This window comes from Pelophylax lessonae (genome assembly GCF_965119305.1).
Source record: "Pelophylax lessonae genome assembly, chromosome: 2".
Taxonomy (NCBI): Eukaryota; Metazoa; Chordata; class Amphibia; order Anura; family Ranidae; genus Pelophylax; species Pelophylax lessonae.
Window position 1 is genome coordinate 457,208,728 of NC_138769.1, and position 20,287 is coordinate 457,229,014.

At 43.7% G+C, this 20,287-nt stretch overlaps 1 protein-coding gene across 1 annotated transcript in view; it reads right to left on the reverse strand.

The window, feature by feature from the left end:
* The window catches only part of GABRB3 (gamma-aminobutyric acid type A receptor subunit beta3), a 311,261-nt gene extending 297,610 nt beyond the window's left edge, over positions 1 to 13,651 (reverse strand). Inside the window, exon 1 of the mRNA XM_082244512.1 lies at positions 13,604 to 13,651. The gene's annotated coding sequence lies outside the window, so the exon portion shown is untranslated. The remainder of the gene's footprint in view (positions 1 to 13,603) is intronic.
* Between the last annotated feature and the right edge of the window lie 6,636 nt (positions 13,652 to 20,287).

The following is a 20,287-nucleotide window of genomic DNA, read 5'->3' on the forward strand; positions in this document are numbered from 1 at the left end:
AACGGTATCCCCGAGTCACGCTCGGGGTGGATGTGCAGAGAGCGCAGCGGTGTCTCTTACCTTATCCTGGCGATCCAGCGATGATCTCTCATTGCTGTGACCGCCAGCCGAGAGTCCCGCCGCTCCTCCGTCCTCCGTCGGTGTGATGACTTCCTAGTTCCGTTCCCTGCAGCAGCAATGCTGCATGGGAGCGGAACTAGGGAGGGAAATTAAAAAAAAAAAAAAATAACATTGCACAAAACACAAACACATAACACATTTTATATTATATATATATATGTATATATATATATATATATATATATATATATATATATATATATATATATATACCGGTATATATATATATATGCATATATATATATATATGTGTATATATATATATATATATATATATATATATATATATATATATATATGCACACACACACATATATATATATATATATATATATATATATATATATATATATATATATATATATGTATGTATATATAAAATTATATTATTGATTCAATTATAATTCATGCGTTATATATTATATATATATATATGTATATATACATATGTATATATGTATATATATATATATACACACACACATATATATATATATATATATATATATATATATATATATATATATATAATATATATATATATATATATATATATATATATATATATATATATATATATATATATATATATATATATATAATATATATTGCATGAATTATAATCTAATCAATAATATAATTTTATTATATATATATTATATATTAAATAATAAAATTATATTATTGATTTGATTATAATTCATGCGTTTGTGTTTCAAATTTATCACATCTGGGATGTCTACTAGACTCTTGTTTTGGTCAGGTTTAAGTCAGTAATTACTAAGAATTGTAGGCCTATAATACATAACGCCAAATTTCCATGAAAACAATTGTACCGCTTTTGGTATGTAATTCCTGACATAATCATACCGCCAGGGAGGTTAAAGAAGCTCAGCATTAGTAGCGCTGAAAAATAAATGATTAAAATAAAAAGTCCATGTAAGAAAAGTCCATAAAATGAGCCAGGAAAGAGGAAGATGAATAGTCTCTAAATGGTGAAATCAACCACAGGTGCAGGAAGCTGAAACTGAATGTGAAGCCGTCACCTCACCTAGTGAATTCCTCTCCCCTTAAGAGTTGCACTCACCAGAAATCAAATTGTCACAAGCCCATCAACATAATAATGATATCGGGGGGCGTGACTGCCAGCGCGGAAGATGGCTGCATGCTAGGCTAGCTCCGCACGGCCACCCGGGACAAACTCCAACAAAAGGGCTTCCACAGCCTCTCGGAACGCCGGATCAGCTCAGTGACCCACCGGAGCACTGCAGCGATGACCCGAAGGAAGAAGGACACCGGGCAATCGAGTAAACTGACGGGCTTCTTCATATCACAAGCCCCCGGACTCCGCCAAAATGGCGGTGGGGATCCGAAAGGCAGGCAGCGCGGGAAGCAGGGACCTGCTCCGATGAACAAACTACCGCATCTCCCGTCCACACCGCCACAACGCCGCATAATAGGCAACCCGGACAGTGGTCAATCATCGGGCTCTCCATCCCCACCTTCTCCGTCCTCTAGGAGCCCAGCAAAGAACAGGCAGCGCAGAGACTCTCCTCCTCCTCTAATGCAGGAACCAGGTATGGACATTACATATCCCACACTTGCATCTGCGGCCCCTAATCCTCTCCCTGTGGATCCATTCTCTACATACCCCTCTGGAGGGAACCCAATTTCAGAAACCTCCATGAAAAACATGTAGTACTCCCTAAGAGCTTCTATGCAAGCTGACATGCAGTTGCAGACCAAACAGATCACCGCTGAGATCTCCTCCCTGGGCTCCAGAATAGACCAGGTGGAACACTCTGTCTCCACGTATGCTGATTCCATCAATCTAATTATTGATAGAACAAACACCCAAACCGATGAGATCGCCTGGCTAAAAAATAAGGTTGCTGACCTAGAGGATTGATCCCGTCGCAACAACATTAAGGTGCGGGGGGTTCCGGAATCGGTCTCCCCTACACAACTACTGCAACATGTTACTACCCTGTTTAAATTATTGGTCCCTTCTCTACCGAAATCAGAGCTTCTGATCGACAGAATTCACCGACTACCTAAACCCTCCTTTCTGGCAGGGGAAGTCCCTAGGGACATATTGATGAGGGTTCATTTTTTCCACGCAAAGGACCGCATAATGCTAGCCTCTAGGCAACTCAATCAGCTTCCGGATCCTTATGGCGGGGTCCAAGCACACATTGCAAGCCAGGCGCAATCTGTCTACGGTTACCAAGGCCTTGCGTAACCACCAGGTGCAGCACAAATGGCGCTATCCTGCGACCCTTCTGGTCACACATGAAGGAACTACTGTGCCTATCAGATCACTGGAGGAAGGCCTCTCTGTGCTTCATAGATGGAACATACTACCGGCCGAACAGGCCCCATCTCCTCTTTCTACGCCTCTACGCCCCATGGACAGTGACTGGCAAGTGGTGTCCTGCAAGAGGTCCTCCAGGTCAAATTCTGCCCATTCTAGCCCTAATCACGTCTGATGCAACACAATTTTTGTCCTAGGCCACTGATAGTGAATCTGGCCTTTTTTGCGGACAGTTCCGCTCTCGGACTGCCGAGACAGTCCTTTTTTTAAGTTTTTTGTCCCCTTCACCCTTGTCCCCCTATCCCTCTCTCACATCATATTTGGACAGTAAGGATGGCACACTACTCATGGACATATACCTTGATCTCTGCTCAGGATTCTCAGTGCAACAGAACTGCGTGAATTACCATGACCATTAAGTTGATTTCCATTAATGCCAACGGACTGAACCATCCCGCAAAGAGACGTTCCCTGTGGAAGGAAGCAATCTCCCGTAGGGCCGATGTCTTGGCTGTGCAGGAGACGCATTATCAGGAAGGTAACCAGCCTCGATGCACCCACAGGAACTTTCCCCAAACCCTATTCGCTTCCTGCGCGGAAAAGAAGAGGGGCGTGATGCTGGCATTCAGGGACTCTTTGGCAATCACCCTCCACAAAACCGTTTTGGACCCGGAGGGCAGATTTATAATTGTAAGGTGCGATATCAACGGACTGCCGATGACTCTTTGTGTCCTCTACGCACCGAATACGCACCAACTCCGCTTTTTGAAGAGAACTCTTAAGCAAGTATATAATATTAAGCATGGTCATGTGTTGCTTTGTGGAGACTTCAACGCTGTTATCGACCCCGGGTTGGATTCTTCGGCGTCCCCCCGGGACCGACAACAGTCACTGGGGGCCCTTCTCCACTGTGAAAGGTTGTTTGATGTGTGGCGGTGTCAACATGCCGTGGAGAGGGACTATTCGTTCTTTTCACCAAGACACCAGTCATACTCCAGGATAGACATGTTTATTGTAGATATGTACCTGTTGAACAAAGCGACTTCCTCTGTGGTTGCAGACATCACCTGGTCTGACCACACGGTGGTGGAGCTAACTACAGAGGAATCCGCTAGATCCTCCCAAGCACATGTCTGGCATTGTGATTCACTCATACTGCAGAATGACGAGTGCCGCACCCGACTGACTAGGGAAATACTGGAGTTTCTTAAAATCAACGAACCGTCTGTCTCCGACCCGTGGGTGCTGTGGGGTGCACTTAAGGCCTTCATCAGAGGGGTGTGCATCCAGCAGCAGTCGCGGCTTCGGAGACAGCGGCGGGACAAGGTTGCCTCGCTGACAGACGATATTCATAAACTGGAAGCTACTAACAAAATCCAACCCAACGACACTGACTCGCGTGCCCTAATCAAACTGCGACAGGAATTACGACTCCTACTTATGGAACAATCCGATAAACACCTCCAATATCTCAAGCAACAGCACTACTTTCAGGCAAACAAGGCAGGGAAGTTCCTGGCGAACCAAGTTAAACACAAGCAGGCTAAATCCAGGATCTCCCACTTATTTCATTCTCTAACTAAAGCTAAAATAACACAACCACAGGATATTGCAGACGAGTTCGCTAATTTCTATAGTGCTCTATACAACCTCCAAAATGACCCGACCGAACACCAACCTACTACGGCAGACATTGATCAATTTCTCAATGCTGTCTCCCTACCATCACTCACTGAAGCCCAACCACACTCACTGAACTCCCCGATAACGTTGGACGAAGTCCAATCTAGTATCTCTACCCTACCCAAAGGTAAATCGCCTGGGCCGGATGGATTCTCTAACGAATTCTACCAAATCACATCGTCCCTCATAAATCCCACTCTAACGGCGGTGTTCAATAAAGCTATGGAAGTATCCTCGCTTCCACCGGACATATTTTGGGGGCTCATATTGTCAATTTACCCAAGCCGGGCAAGGACCCCACTACCCCCGCAAACTTTCGCCCCATATCGTTATTGAACTCCGACGCCAAAATTTATGCGCGTATTCTGGCCAAATGTCTCCAAGGTATACTACCCTCCCTTATACACAGGGACCAAATGGGGTTCACATCAGGCAGGCAAACTTCAGACGCCACTAGGAGGATACTAGGGATCATGCATCTTGCCCATACATCTAAGACCCCATCAGTGCTGCTCACTCTGGATGCCGAAAAGGCATTTGACAGGGTCCACTGGGGGTATATGCGAGCCACGCTGCTAAAATTCGGATTTCAGGGCCCTATACTATCTGCAATTACGGCATTATACTCGTCCCCATCAGCGCAAGTGTATACATCGGGTACATTATCCAAACAATTCCACGTAACAAACGGCACTAGACAGGGATGCCCCCTCTCGCCATCCATTTTTAATTTGATCATAGAACCCCTGGCAGAAACCATTCGTTCCAATACTAAAGTCACAGGCTTCCAGCTCCCATCATACCATCACAAAATAAACCTATTCGCGGATGACATTATTTTAATGCTTAAATAACCGCAGACCTCCCTTCCTGCTGCATACGCCACGCTTCAAACGTATAGTAAGGTCTCTTATTACAAATTAAATGCGTCAAAATCCACGGTCCTAAACATGGGAGTCCCCAACAAGGCTCAGGAGACCCTCTTGGAGGCAATCCCTATTCCCTGGTCCATGGACAGCATTCACTACCTCGGCATAGATCTTCCTGCTAATCCGGCTCGACTATTATCCACCAACATGTCCAGAATCCTTACAAAGATAAACGCGGATATCTCCCGGATGCACCCCCTGTGGCTCTCCTGGAGCGGCAGGGTGGCAGCATATAAAATGTTTATTTTGCCCCAATTACTGTACCTATTTAGGGCACTCCCTATACATTTTCCCATGACACATCTTCATAAACTGTCTAGATCACTGATGTCATACATTTGGGAGGGCAAACGTCCACGTTGCGCCTTCTCAACCCTGGTTCGGAAGAAACAATTTGGGGGAGCCTCCATCCCAGATATTCCATCATACTACTGGGCCACTATACTGGCACAATTGCGTCACTGGACCCACACATCAGAGCCCCCAATTTGGGTGGACCTGGAGAGGGATGTTGCACCCACGTCGGATCTTAAAACCCTACTTCTAAGCGACAAGTGGAAGGCCTGGAACCTACCAGCCCTCTCTACTACTATGCAAGCTTCTCTACGGGTGTGGCGTCGCTCTCCTGCCCCACTCAATGAAAGGGACATTCTACCTGAGATAACTTTGCCAATATGCGTTCTCCAGCCACACGTACCTGACATCCCCATTCATCTTCTACGCCGTTGGGGTATTGTCTCCATTAACTCCTTTTACAGTGGTGACGCTCTTGTCCCGGTCTCTGATCTAATCCGCAAATATGACCTTCCGTATCATTCCTTTTACCACATACTTAGAATAACACACTTCCTTATGTCTAATCCTCTAAACAAAATACTAGTCGACGGAAAAATATGGGATCTACTTACAACGCCCATGCCAAAACCCCCCAAACTCTCGTAGTACTACAATATCTTGCTAGACAACATGACATTCCATAAGACTATGCACATGTTCAAGTGGGATAGGGATCTAGCTACCGCATTCACCATCACCAAGTGGAGGAGAGCGCTAAGCACGATACACAAATACTCCCACTGCGCCAGTCATTGGGAAATGACCCTCAAGATAACAAATAGGTGGTACTACACTCCCTTCCGTCTGGCAGGCTTCTCTCCAAAGTACTCCCAATTGTGCTGGAGGAATTTCTCACAGGTGGGCACTTTGCTGCACACGCTGTGGTCTTGTCCTTCACTATGTAGTTTCTGGAACCAGGTATTCTCCTATATGTCTTCTCACACAGGGTGCCTGATGACACCATCCCCAGCTTTAGCGTTACTACACCTAGGAATAGATGACATGCCAGTCACGTACAGACCATGGATCACACACGTCCTACTTGCAGCTAGAACGGTTGTCCTACGCAAGTGGAAAAACCCTGATGCCCCGAACCTGTCAGACGTTGTCAACCTACTAAAGATAAACTACCAATTCGAGAAGGCTATTGCAATTAACCGACTGACACTGCAGTCAATGCACATTGGAACTTTTGGGCTCTCTCTTAACCAGGACTTAATGCATTGTTATTATATTATGTATACATGCTAACCCGTACTTGATCTGAACCATATCCTGACATTGATATTTGTGCCATGTCCATATCTTCCCTTTCCTTACCTTACCCCTTACCCTTCCTACTTCCCCATCCTAGGTTATGTTTAACCTGCATCTTCTGTACTAATGTTGATCCTGCACTTTGTTCATGTACTAAAGTTTTGTACGTTTGTGAGCTTACATTGTATGTATTTCATTTCAACAAAAAATATTTACAAAAAAAAACAAAAAACATGATAATGATATCAAGCCTGGATGAATCACCAATAAGGACACCTTCCTCACATATAGCCCTGGTACTCAGAGATGGCAGCTTGAACAGGATTACTCCAGAGGGATGTATATTAGCCAATCAAAACGAGCCATAGAAGAAAGGGAAAGATCGCACATAGTGTAACTCTGTAAACTTTTCTTGATCCCTTAAACAGAAAATCCCCCTTCATACAATGCACTCACATGGCATAAATAAAAGAATTGCATAACAAATGGTCATCAGCAAAACCTCATGATCACCTGCCTCTCCTTATCGGCTTCACCGACCCGCAGTGTGTCCGAGATCTGGAAGTGGTGACAGAGTGTCCTGCGCTGGTATCGTGAGCCGTGTAGACACACCCTTAAGCGTATCGTCATAGGACTTTGTCAGAGGGCGTCTGTCGGCAGAGGGCGATAAATAAGTTTGGTCAGTGTCTCAAAGGAAGACATCACTGCCACCTCGGCGGCCGTGGCCGCGTTGCCCCTCTGAGGGAAGAGCCATCCATAGACATGCACCAATTGCGCAGCATAATAATAAAGGTGCAAGTTCGGCAAGGCCAGGCCTCCCAGGGATACAGGCTGTTGGAGTGTGTTAATCGAAAGCCTGGGCATCTTAGGGTACCACAGGAACATAGATATGAGAGAATCCACTTCCTTAACCACTTGCCGACTGCTCACAGTATATTTACTGCGGCAGTCAGCCCCTCACAGGCAGAGCGACGTAGGTCTACGTCGCTAGCCTGTGAGGCTCTGGGGAGCGAGCGCGCTCCGCCGGAGGCGCGCTCCCGCTCTGTCACGGACCCCCTCCGCACGTGTGACCGGCGTACCCGATGTCCGCCGGTCACTCGGCGATCATCGGGGGAGAGGGAGAAAGTCAGGCGGCTAGTGTAAACAAGCCGCCTGTCATTCTCCCCGGTGTAGAAACGATGATCACACGGTTCTACTATGTAGGACCGTTGATCATTGTTCCTACACCTCAAGCCACAGCCAATCACAGTTAGAATCACGCCCCTAGGGACACACACAGCCCCTCCCTCTCAAATAAAGTTAACCCCTTCACTACCAGTGTATTTTTACAGTAACAGTGCATATGTATAGCACTGATTACTGTAGAAATGTCACTGGTAACCCCAAAAGTGTCAAAAATGTCAGTCAAGGGTGCGATCTGTCCGCCGCAATGTCGCAGTACCGCAAAAAAAATTGCAGATCGCCGCCATTACGCGTTAAAAAAAAAAACAACAAAAATGACAGAAATCTTTCCCTTTGTTAGTAAACGCTATAACTTTTGCGCAAACCAATCAAAATACGCTTTTTGCGATTTTTTTTACCAAACATGTAGCATAAAACAAATTGGCCGAAAATGTTAAAAAATTTTGATTTTTACATTTTTTTGGGGGGGTATTTCATATAAAAAAATGTGAAAAATATTGTTATTTTTGCAAAATTGTCGCTCTTTTTTTGTTTATAGTGCATGATCAAAAAATCGCACAGGTGATCAAATACCACCAAAAGAAAGCTCTGTTTGTGAGAAAAAAATTTGTTTAGGTACAGCGTCGCACGACCGTGCAATGGTCCGTTAAAGTCACGCAGTGCCAAATCGCAAAATACCCCCTGGTCAGGAAGGGGTTAAAATCTTCCGGGGCTTAGTTGGTTAAAGAAGTAGTTTGGGATAAAAAGAGGGCAATTCGCCAGGATATATAAGAATTTAGGGAGCATGATCATTTTAAACAAGTTTACTCTTCCGGTCAGAGACAGCGGCAGATGCTTCCAGTGTTCCACTTTGGAATTAAACATGGCCAGGCAAGGGAGAAGATTATTAGGTACATACATAGAAAGAGGCTGCTGCACCACAACACCCAGATATTGGAAGGACATGGTAACCCGTAAAGGGCATGTGGCGGGTAGGGAGAGAGGAAATTCTGGGTCCACCAGGAACAGACTGGACTTGGACCAGTTGACCTTAAAACCTGAGAAGGCCCCGAAGTCTTGAATAAGACCCAGGACCTTCATCAGTGTGGTCTGCGGATCCGATAAATAGAGCAACATGTCATCGGCATAAAGTGACACACATTCCTCCAGAGTGCCTATACGCATTCTATGGATCTCCGTAGAGTTACAGAGGAGTTGTGCCAGAGGTTCTATAGCAATCACGAAAAGGAGTGGGGACAAAGGGCAGCCCTGCCGCGTACCCCTATGTATGTGTAGCGACTGTGACACTGAGCCATTCACCCAAATACGAGCCAGCGGTTGGTCATATAGAATCCTCACCCAGGTGAGGAACACCTTCCCAAAAACAAACTTCTCCAGTGTATAGAACAAGTACGGCCACTCAACCGAGTCAAACGCTTTCTGCGTATCGAGCGACAGTACCACTCTAGGCAGGGTAGAAGAGGACGGGACCTGAAGATTGGTAAATAAGCGACGAATATTAGAATACATAGATCGTCCCGGAATAAAGCCTGCTTGATCCACTCCCGCTATGGTTCTGACCACCTTATTAAGTCTCAAAGCAAGAATTTTTCCACGTTAATTAAAGATATCGGGCAGTAAGTATCACAATACTTCAAATCTTTATGCGGCTTGGGGATCAGGACCACAAGGGCTTCACGTAACGATTCAGGCAAGCGTCCCGCATCGTATATATAGATTTATAAAGGGCCAAAAGGCAAGGCACCAACAGCTCCCCATGGTGCAAATACCACTCTACTGGGAAGCCATCAGGCCCCGGGGTTTTGTGTTTAGGAAAGCAAGCTCAATCTCCTCTACAGTGATCGGCTCATCTAAGCTGGAGCTTTGGGTGCTTGTCAGGTTACGGAAGGGGATCGAATCCACATACTCATACAGTTCAGGAGGTGTATAGTGTGCTCTAGATGTATACAGGTCAGAGTAATATGAAAGAAATGCTTGGAGTATCTCCTCTGTAGAGGAACACGGCTGATCATGTCTATCATATATCAGGGGTATAGTAACAGGATCTGGAATGGGTCTAGCCAGAAAAGCAAGAACTCGTCCATTCTTGTCGCCCGATTCAAAAATGCGCTGGGATTGGTACAGAAGCCTCTTCTGGGTCTTATCCGTGAGGATGAGTTCTTAGGCTCTCTGGGAAGAGCGCCATAACTGGTAATTTTCGGGAGAAGGGTCCAATACATAGGTCCGCTCGGATCTATTTAAAGCATCTGCCGCGTCCTCAACATTTGCCGCAATAGCTTTCTTGAATCCCGCAACACCCTTCATATAGGCCCCTTTCAGGACCGCCTTAAAAGCATCCCATTGGAATAAATCCGGAGTGTCCCCGACAGTCGTGCACTCCGCTGATATCACAGGTTCAATCCAACCAGTAAGAGCTCATACGCCAGACCGCCCTCGTCGGCGGTCTGGCCACTAAGAGATCCAACTCCAGGGGTGAGTGATCAGAGATCGCCCTAGGTAGATAACGCACAGTGGTCACCTTGGGTAGGAGGTCTGGAACCACAAAAAACATGTCCAGCCTAGAAAAAGTACCATGAGAGCTAGAATGACAAGAGTACTCCCTCCGTGTGGGATACTTCCAGCGCCAGGCATCAAGGAGGTTGTATGCCGCCGCCCAATCCGTAAGGGATAGTGAGGGGCACACAGAACCATGCAACCTGTCTAAGGAGGGGTTCAACACAGCGTTTAAATCTCCCCCCATGATAATATGTCCTTGGGCAATGGAAAGAACATCCCGCATACAGGCGTCCAGGCGCTGTACTTCAATAGGTGGAGGGAGATACACATTCACAATCGTGAACAATTGGTCCAGATAAGACAAGACCACTATAACATAACACCAAGAGCGATCAGTCTTGACCTCCACAATCTGCACAGGGCTGTCCCTAGTGATCAGAGTAAAGACCCCCCTGGAGTAGGAAGAATATGTGGCATTAAAAGCATGAGCTATGCAGGGTCTTTTCAAAGCCCTCGTTCTGGGATCCAGCAAATGGGTTTCCTGCAGAAGGAGGATGTTGGCCTTCGTTCGCTTAACATAATCAAATACCAGGGAACGTCTTATTTTGGAGTTCAGGCCCCTAACATTCCAGGTTAACAGTTTTAAGGACAAGATATCAGAATACAACAAATGGAGAGGCAGAATGTCACTGTCTGCTGGTAACCCCCAGCAGAGCCCAACCACCCCCAACAGGTGTATACATACCAATGTAGGAGGAGCGTGTGAGCAAGGAACATCCCAGGAGCACCCACCTGGACCGCATGCCCGCTATTGTATAGTAGAAAATAAAGGAGACCAACTCTGCTTAAAGGGGTACTACAGGAGACATGCAAGGAAAAATAGGTTAACAGGGAAACAATAAACAATGCCCTCATTAAGGATCCGCAGTTTGGCCGGGTACAGCATACTGAATTCAAGGTGCTTGTCACGGAGTCTGAGCTTGACCGCATTGAAGGCCGTCCTCTGCTTTTGAGTGGATGCGGAGTAATCTGGAAAGATATAGATCTTGTTGCCATTAAATTGGAGATCAGGATGGTTGCGGGCAGCTCTTAAGATACGCTCCTTATCCTGGAAATGCAGGAACTTTGCCAACATAGCTCTTGGGGGTGCCCCTGGTGGGAGGGGGCGCATGGGGACCCGATGTGCCCTTTCAATGGCAAATAGGGGAGACAGGTGTTCAGTCCCTATGGTGTTTTCAGCCATGATTCCAGAAAGTCCTCAAAATCCCTGCCCTCAGACTTTTCCGGAAAGCCTATAAAACGCAGATTATTCCACCGCATGCGGTCCCCAAGATCTCCCAACTTAGTAGAATGGTCTTTTAAATCCCGCTGTTGGGACCTCATCTCAGCAGCCAAAGGGGTGACAGTATCCTCGAAATCACTTATACGCTGCTCGGCCGTAGAAATCCTAGCACAAATCTTTTGCATATCATGCTTCACAATAGAGAGATCAAGCCTGACAGTCTCTATTTGAGAGGTTAATGCAGCCTGGCAAGTGTGGATAGACTCCATAATATGCTGGAGTGTGAGGTCTCCTCCAGCGGGCCCCTCATCATCTGTCCCCCCCTCCTTGGCACTGGGAACAGGCAGCACCCCCTCATCCCACGTCCCCTCCGCCCCCCCAAGCGTCTGGGTCCCCCACAAGGCCTGGTGGAGCCGCAGGGGGTCTGCGGGAGGATGCTGGGGAGTACGCAAAATGGTCCTTAATAGTGGCGGGAGGTCGTGGGCTTAGAAGAGGTGGCACCCGACTTGCTAAATGGCGTGGGGATCCGGGTGCTAGCCTGCAGTGTGCGCCCGGGCTTCTCCCGGGGCGGGAGTACCTGCTGGGAGGAAGTGCCGGCGCCATCTTGGAAGGCCTCGTGGCCCGGTCCGTGTCTGGAAGTGCCTGCAGATTTCGACCCTTGGGAGCTGATCTTCACCATGATGGCGGTAGCAGCGGGTGGCAGGATGCAAACGGGGTGCCAGGAGAGGTAAGTAGCCAAAGGATCTGTGCTGCGATCACGTCAGGATCTGGAAAAGCCGCCGGAGCTCCGACACTGTGCTGCTCACAAACGTCGGCCGCTAGCCATGCCCCCTTGTACACTGACAACCTTAGGTCAATACTTTGGCTTAAACCATAACCGTATACTGTGCATTCCATAAATGGCTATTTCTTGTATGAATACAATTTCCATTTCAATAGAATGTTTTAGATAAAAAAAAAGAATTACATTGCCACTAAGGGCAATAGTTATAAATGTATTTAGCATCAGACCTGCCCTAAAAGTCTGAATGCAAATGGTGACTGTGTGGAAAAAAATGCAGTTCTTTGTAAGAATTATAAGAATGCATTGATACATACAGCCAAATCAAATGTTTTAATGGATAAATTAAAATGCATGTTTTATGACATTGCATCGCTGGAATGCTTTGTTTTGTTGTGCGATGCATATTAGCACATTATGCCTTTACCTTGCAGGTAAGAAAATAAAATGTTGAGCGGTTTACAACCGCTTTAAAGGACAGTTCAAAATTGGTTATGTTGGAAGTCACAGTACACACTTAATAATAATATAATAATACGTAGTAACAAAATATAAAGTACTGGCTACTATATACAGAACAGAACTGAAGGATAAATTGATATCACCATTTCAAACCTCTATAAAAGATTGACAAGCGTTGACATTTTTTACAGCATCATTATAGAAAGATGACAAACAGCCATGTAACCTGGCATGTACAGTAGGTACCAACCCTTAAAATCTGAATAGGTGCTTCTAGAGAGTGGTCCAAAAATGGGTTTCCCTTATGCATTAGCTTGGTACCAATGGGCACCAATATCCTTTATATACATTTCCAAAATCTCCTTGTGCTATACATTCCTGTGTAGCTGAACTGAGTACACGTTAACAGACATTTCCTGCACTGAAAACATCTCAAACATTTTTGTCTTTCTTAAAAATACAAAATTACGTAATCAGATGTAGAATTGCATTTTACTAGATCTCATAGATGGCAATTATTCCAAAAAATTTAGTCTTTTGACCAGAGGTATTATCACCGTAGTCAGAAGGCTTATCCTAAATGTTATATATATATATATATATATATATATATATATATATATATATAAAACTGTAGGCATTATGTAGTCTACCATGCATTATCCCAGTGCTCTCATACTGTATAAACGTTAATCAACTGTTCATTAACTATATACCACAAAGATTTGTCTGTCAAGAAGTATTCATTACAAACAACATACCTTTTGTCGTAAATTGCATAGAGTTTTTTGTGTTCCTCAACTGCATTCCTGCAAGAGAAAATAAGTAAATTTAGGTACAGCTTTTGGTGCATTAAAGTGAAGAAAGCTTGTTAAAAATAAATTAAATTATTGAATTATGGAAATATATCAGGTATGAGCTAGTACAAATGCAAACATACTAAAACATTTTTTGTTAGGGACTTTGTGAAGTTTATTATTATATAGAAAAAATTTGCAAACCTCAATAAGCACAAAAAAACTCACTTTAATCAGAATTACAAGAAAAACCTAACTAAAGCTCCCTCTACAAATGCTAAAAAACGAGAAGAGGAAATAGAAAACTTAGCCTGGTTCTTTCATTTTCAGCATAAGGTTGGGTTCACATAGATACAAACTGGATGCGTTTTTAACAGCATCCAATTGGCATTACATGTGAATGTGACTGGCTCTCAATGGAGCCAGTTCACACATGTCTGGAGCGGCTGCCATTTTGAAAATAGTCCTGTGCATTTTTGGATCTGGTTCAGGTGCAAATTCAGGCAAAATTCACACCTGAATCAAACCTGAACCGGTGAACAGAAATGCACTGGACTCCGGACTGCAAACTGCAGCCGGACATGTGTGAACCCAGCCTTATGCCTCGTACACACGCAACGATTATCGGCCGACCGATCGACCGTCTTTTGTCCAGAGTCTTGTTTTGTTGGTTGGAATGTGCCTAGACTGCACACAAATTTTCTCGGCCAACAAAAATCAACTTCAGAAGTGATGTCATGTGCTGGTTTACTTTCCGTGTGTTTTTTCTTCTCTGAGCATGCCCAGTCTTGCTCATCAGATTTTTGTCTGCCGAAATCTGTACTGACTAACGGAAAATCGGCCGTTGTGTTGACGGCCAACAAAAATTTTATAGCCTGCACACCAGATTTTTTCGGCCAAAAAGTCAGAGTCGGTTGTCGAAAACATCATACTAACAAGCCGAAAATCGGCCGATCGGACGTTGGCCGAAAATTCCCGGCCAATAATCGATGCGTGTGTACGAGGCATTAGTGAAATGCTAAAACAAGGAGATCATGATATTGGAACAATGTAAGCTGTTCCTCAGCAGAAGATTCTATTAGAGTAATGATTTCACATCACTGGTCCAACAGAAACCCAAGCGATGATGTACGCATGTGTGTGATTTCTTGTTTGTACACGTGAAAGGCATGTCTCTGTTTTTTTTTTTTAAGGTAAGCAGACAATCGGATATGTTGTCAGCAAGTTGCACAGCTAATAATAATATATATATTAGGAATTTCAAAAGTTCGGTAATAGTGACTCACTGCACATGTAGCATGAAGGCCTACACAATCACCACGGAAGCTTCACTTTCATAGTGGATTGGGAGGGGCACCATTGGGAAAGAAGAAGTGAGCCAAGAAGGGTTTTTTTAATAATGCCTCGTACACACGTACCGATCATCGGCCGACCGATCGGCCGTCTTTTGTCCCCGGGCTGTCGTGTCTGCTGAAAAGTGCGAAAGACTGCACACAAATTTTGTCCGCCGACTACAGCCGACTGCAGAAGTGATGTCATGTGATGGTTAACTTTCCGTGTGTTTTTTCTTTTCTGAGCATGCCCAGTCTTGCAAATCTGCTGTCTGTCGGCCGAATTCTGTACTGACTGGCGAACAATCGGCCGCTCTGGTGTCGGCATACAAAAATTTTAATGCTTGCACGACAGATTCTTTTCGGCCGAAAGTGCGCTGTCGGCTGTCGGAAGCATCATACTAACAAGCCGAAAATCGGCCGATCGTTCGGCGGCCGAATCTTTTCGGCCGACAATCTGCACATGTGTACGGGGCATGAGGCCAGCTTCTGTGTGCTCTTCTTTCATTCTGACGGCACTCCTCCTAATCCACTGCAGAGGTGAGGCATGAAATCGCCTCATAATAAAGCTGCCTTTTTTCTGGAGTGGTGGATAGGGCTGCCACCTTTTCTTCAAGCCAAACCCTAATACTTTAGCGGTGCATGGCAATTTTTTGTCAGTAGGGCAGAGGTTGATGTCAGTAGGGCAGCGAATGGTGTCAGTCAGCAGAGCAGTGGACGGTGTCAGCAGAGCAGTGGGCGGTGTCAGTGGGGCAGAGAACATGTCAGCGTGGCAGAGGAAGATGTCAGCATAGCAGAGGATGGTGTCGGCAGGGCAGTGGATGGTGTCAGTCGTTTTTTTTATTTTTTAGGGCCCGGGCAGCAGAATTAAGTGGAGCCTGGAGAAGAGAGGCAGCATTTACTACAGCGCATTTTACTACAGCGATTGGCTGTTTTGGCTGTATTTTCCTCCTGCCACTGCTTAATGAGGAAAGGGAGAGTAAATGCCCCCTGCTGCTCCTCCTCTCCAGGTGTCAGTAGGACAGAGCAATGAAGAATGGCAGATTTTAAAGTGACAACTTTGGGGGGTGCTGACCACTGCTGAAAACTTAAAAATGATACTGAATCTACTAAATAAAAAAAAGCCTTGCAGCTCCCTGTTCTCCTTTGAACTATGCAGCCCACAATCCACAAATGAAATCCTCCTGACATGGAGAACAAGGGTTGTCAGCCAGTGTTCAGCCATCTGGCCTGAAGAAGGAGCACACAGGCTCTGAACACAAAGTTGCCTCCTCTGCTCCATACCTGGAAGTGATGTCAACCCCCGAGCTTCCAGTGTTCACCTTTGCCCGGACCGAGCTGCCTGTGCTGGATGCCACCCATACAAGCCCATGGCTTGATTTCCAGTGACGCAGGCACAGTGGGACTGCCCTTGGGTTCTACGGAGTGGGACAACCATGTCATACATTGCGCTGTTGGTAGGCCTTCTTGTGGGTAGCTGACTTTGCACTATTAAACTGTTTCCATAAATACTGCACTTAGAGGCACTGTGTCTTCTCTACCCATTTTTCTACAGAGTCTACTTTTAGATCCTCTACACTGGTTGCCCCCGGTGTGGCACTGTGGACTTGTTTTAGACTGTTATAAACTTTTATAGACTACTTTACTGTTTTACTTGCCAATGCTGAACTATTGTATTATTATTTACATATATTGCCTTGACACACAGATCATGCCATATTGCCTTCCTGCTTAGGCATCACTCGGTGTTGTGTCAATAGCATTGGGGCCAGTTGCACTTCATTGCCAGGGTTCCCTCCCTTTTTGTGCACAGTACCTGCCTGCCATCACTGGTTAACATGACTGGGGATAGATGTACATCATGGGACATGTTTTTTTTTTTGGTAAAAGACTCATAAAATATTGTGTAAATATGTTTACTCTAAGCTTTTCTTTCCTTATTTTTTTGGGTTCCCCTTAAACTTTATAGCAAATGTGAATGGTTTGCTATGAATTTTATGGGGACCCCAATCCATTTAGTTTTGAGTGGGATCCCTCTTGACATCCATATCAGACCCTCATCAAGGATAAGGGTCTGGTGTGCATTTTTAGGGGAACTCCATGTAATTTTTTTGGGGTCCCTCATTAACATCTATATCAGATTCTGATCTAGGAGAAAGGTCTGGTATAGATGAAGGGAATAAAAGAGATAATGATAGTAGCCTGGCGCTCCACAATGTCAAATGTTAAAGAGTTACCTGGACTGTTAATTAAAGGGCATAAGGTGGGTCTGCTGTCTGTGCAGACACAAAACACTGTAGTTCAGGCTGCCATCCTCAGATAGTGTACATGCTCCACAAGGTATACAAGAAAGAGATGGGGGGGAGGCACCACTAAGTGCAGCATTAAATTAGATGCTTTTATTACTAGTGGTTAAAAACACTTACAAGAGTGTAAATTGTCATGGGCGCATCTGAAGATAAAGGATCTGACTGTTCCACTATACCACCATAGCCTCTCAGTCTCCATGAACCGAGTGTTCTGGACTCCCCGCCCTGTACCGGTGACGTCACTTCCGCCACCAGAGAGGACAGCCAGCCTTCCATCTACAGTGGTGTTTGTAGCAATCCAGTCCTTAGGAACACAGTGGAACAGCCAGACCCTGTATCTTCAGATGTGCCATGATAATTTACTCTCTTGTAAGTGTTATAAACCACTTGCAATAAATGCATCTAATGTAATACTGCACTTAGTGGTGCCCCCACCCTCTTTCTTATAGATGAAGGGAATGCCTGGCTGTTACAGAAGTACAGAAGTAAAGTGACCAAAGCTGTTGTTTTCCAGCAATTTAAACTGCATCTTTTTCTTTTTAAATTTCAAGTTAGCTGTAGCAGGTTTTTACATTGTGCCACTTGTGCCATTTCATAAGCAGGTTAAGGGCAGCCCCAGGCATGTTATTTTAGGAATTAGCAATTTTGCATTTTTAATCTTGATCTTAAAGCATCATTAAAATTGCTTCTCCCTATTAAATATAAATAGGTTTTTTATTTTATTTTTTTCCTTTGTACTTGTTCCCAAGGTCAGTGCCCAGCCCCTTATTCCATTTGTGTGACAATCCCTTGCCTATTCGCCTTGAAAAAGGCCATTACTGTTTTTTAACATTCATCTCCCCATGACACCAATGTAGTGTCGATTTGGCAACTGAACTTTAGGCATGTTCTGCCAACCTGCTTCAAACCAAACCCAGTTGCATTCGCATCATCCATACTCTTTAGCTTTACAGTACATTTTTGTATTCAAATATTAATTCTTAGGTAATTATGACTCATTCATGGTATAACATTGGAACTGTTTGAACGCCACAATAAATGCAAGGATTTTTTGTTGATACTGCTGTGAAGAGAGTAGGCAGCAAAGACAAGCATTAGCATTACAATAAAATGAAATACAGACATTGCAGTTTTCTAGCAGTTTAAACATTTTCAAAGTAATCTAATAAGTGTTAAAATGTTTTATAGAGGGGACTGAAAGTGCAATGCTAGGAAACTGAACAATAAATGGCAAATACATATGCATTTAAAATTGAATTGACGATAACAAAAATGTACTTAAATGCAAACTTTTTTATTCTTTATTGATTGCATATCTTTTTTTGTTTTTATTTAATTTAGGGTGCTGGTGGACATTTTATGACTTTGCACAACCCCTAATGAGCAAAAATGTTTGTAGAAGCAGCTACTGTATACTAGGACAAGGTACAATGAGGGGTTGTTAGTACTCAGGGTAAAAACACAATAACCTTGCTGAGCTGCTGAGAACTGCATTTGCAAAGGATAAATTAAAATATATGATTACAGTTTTTACCCATTAATTGCATAACAAATGTAATCATTTCATATTTTTGCTATTGCATGCAGCTTTTTCTGAATTATAGCATGACATACTGGAGCATATGAAGTTTATAGAAACACGGCACAACTGGAATGAGGACATCTATTCTTACTCTTCAGTTTTCTGTTATAATAACAATAATATATTACAGTATTTTAAATTGATTACAAGCAAAGTTGATCCCAAGTCAAGGTGAGTTTGTTTGTAATAGTTACTATTTTTATAATTTTAAAGATTTTATGATCCACCCCATTCTAAAAACAACAATTTTTGTGACATAGAAAAAAACAACTTTTTTTTTTTGTAAAAATGTAATTTTTTTAACCTGCATATGGCCATTCCTTACAGCATGGCGTAACTAAGAAGGTACGAATCAAGATAAAATCTTCAGCTACCATGATGCATTACACTATTTCCCTGCTCTGCAATTAGTTGTAAAGTGTAGAAGAGTGGGTAGGAACAGATGTGCACCTAAAGGTCTATGTACAAAAATGAATGGATAAGGGTAGGGAATATGGCACTGCCAATTAGATAATGGGTTATAATAACCCAAGAGGGTGGTATTGTATATATAGCTATTATATTCTTACCACATATAGATTAGTTAAAAGTGTACACCACAACAATAAATTACATCCAAATAATCACTGTAAAAAGCATAAATTAATAATCATAATAATGACTTACAGATAAAATATAAAGTGCTTAGTGACCTTGCTTGATTTGATAAATCCCAGTAAAGTTATTTTGGTGATATAAGGTGGAAACAAATATATATATATATATATATATATATATATATATATATATATAGTGATATATAGTGGTGACTCAAGTGGCTTAAGGGAGGTGTAGTAGAAATGATAATCTTGAATAAAAATACAGATTTAAATACATAAAAACATAAAAAAATGAATTAGTGTAAACCAAAGAGTGGAGACAAAATAAGTACATATATCTAGTGATAAATAGAGATAAATATAAAGTGATTGGTGCGATGGTGTAATACCTGTAATAGGTATAAATAATGAAATTAAAGTGGCAACTGGACCATATTCAATAAATAAGTGTGTAAAGGGTAAATAATTAACATCTAATTAGAGTGCAAGTGATCATATGCACAGTGAAGGTTAATCAATGCTTAGTGCATAAATCATATATATGTATGTATATATATATCAAATAATGTCCATAAGTGGTGATGCTTAATCTTCATGTGGCAATCCCAAAAACTCTTCTTATTAAAGGAGGGTGCCCAGGGTGATTGTAAAATAGATTGCACTCACCAGAGTGCCTAACCCCACACAGGGGTATTAGGCAGGGGTATTATTAAGCTGTATACCACAGCATAGGGATGGCTGGTCCTGTGTGTCCTAGGTACTGCTCCTACGTCCGTACTTCTCGGCACCAGGAGGGGGGTAGGGGAGTAAGTATTGGTCCACAGCAC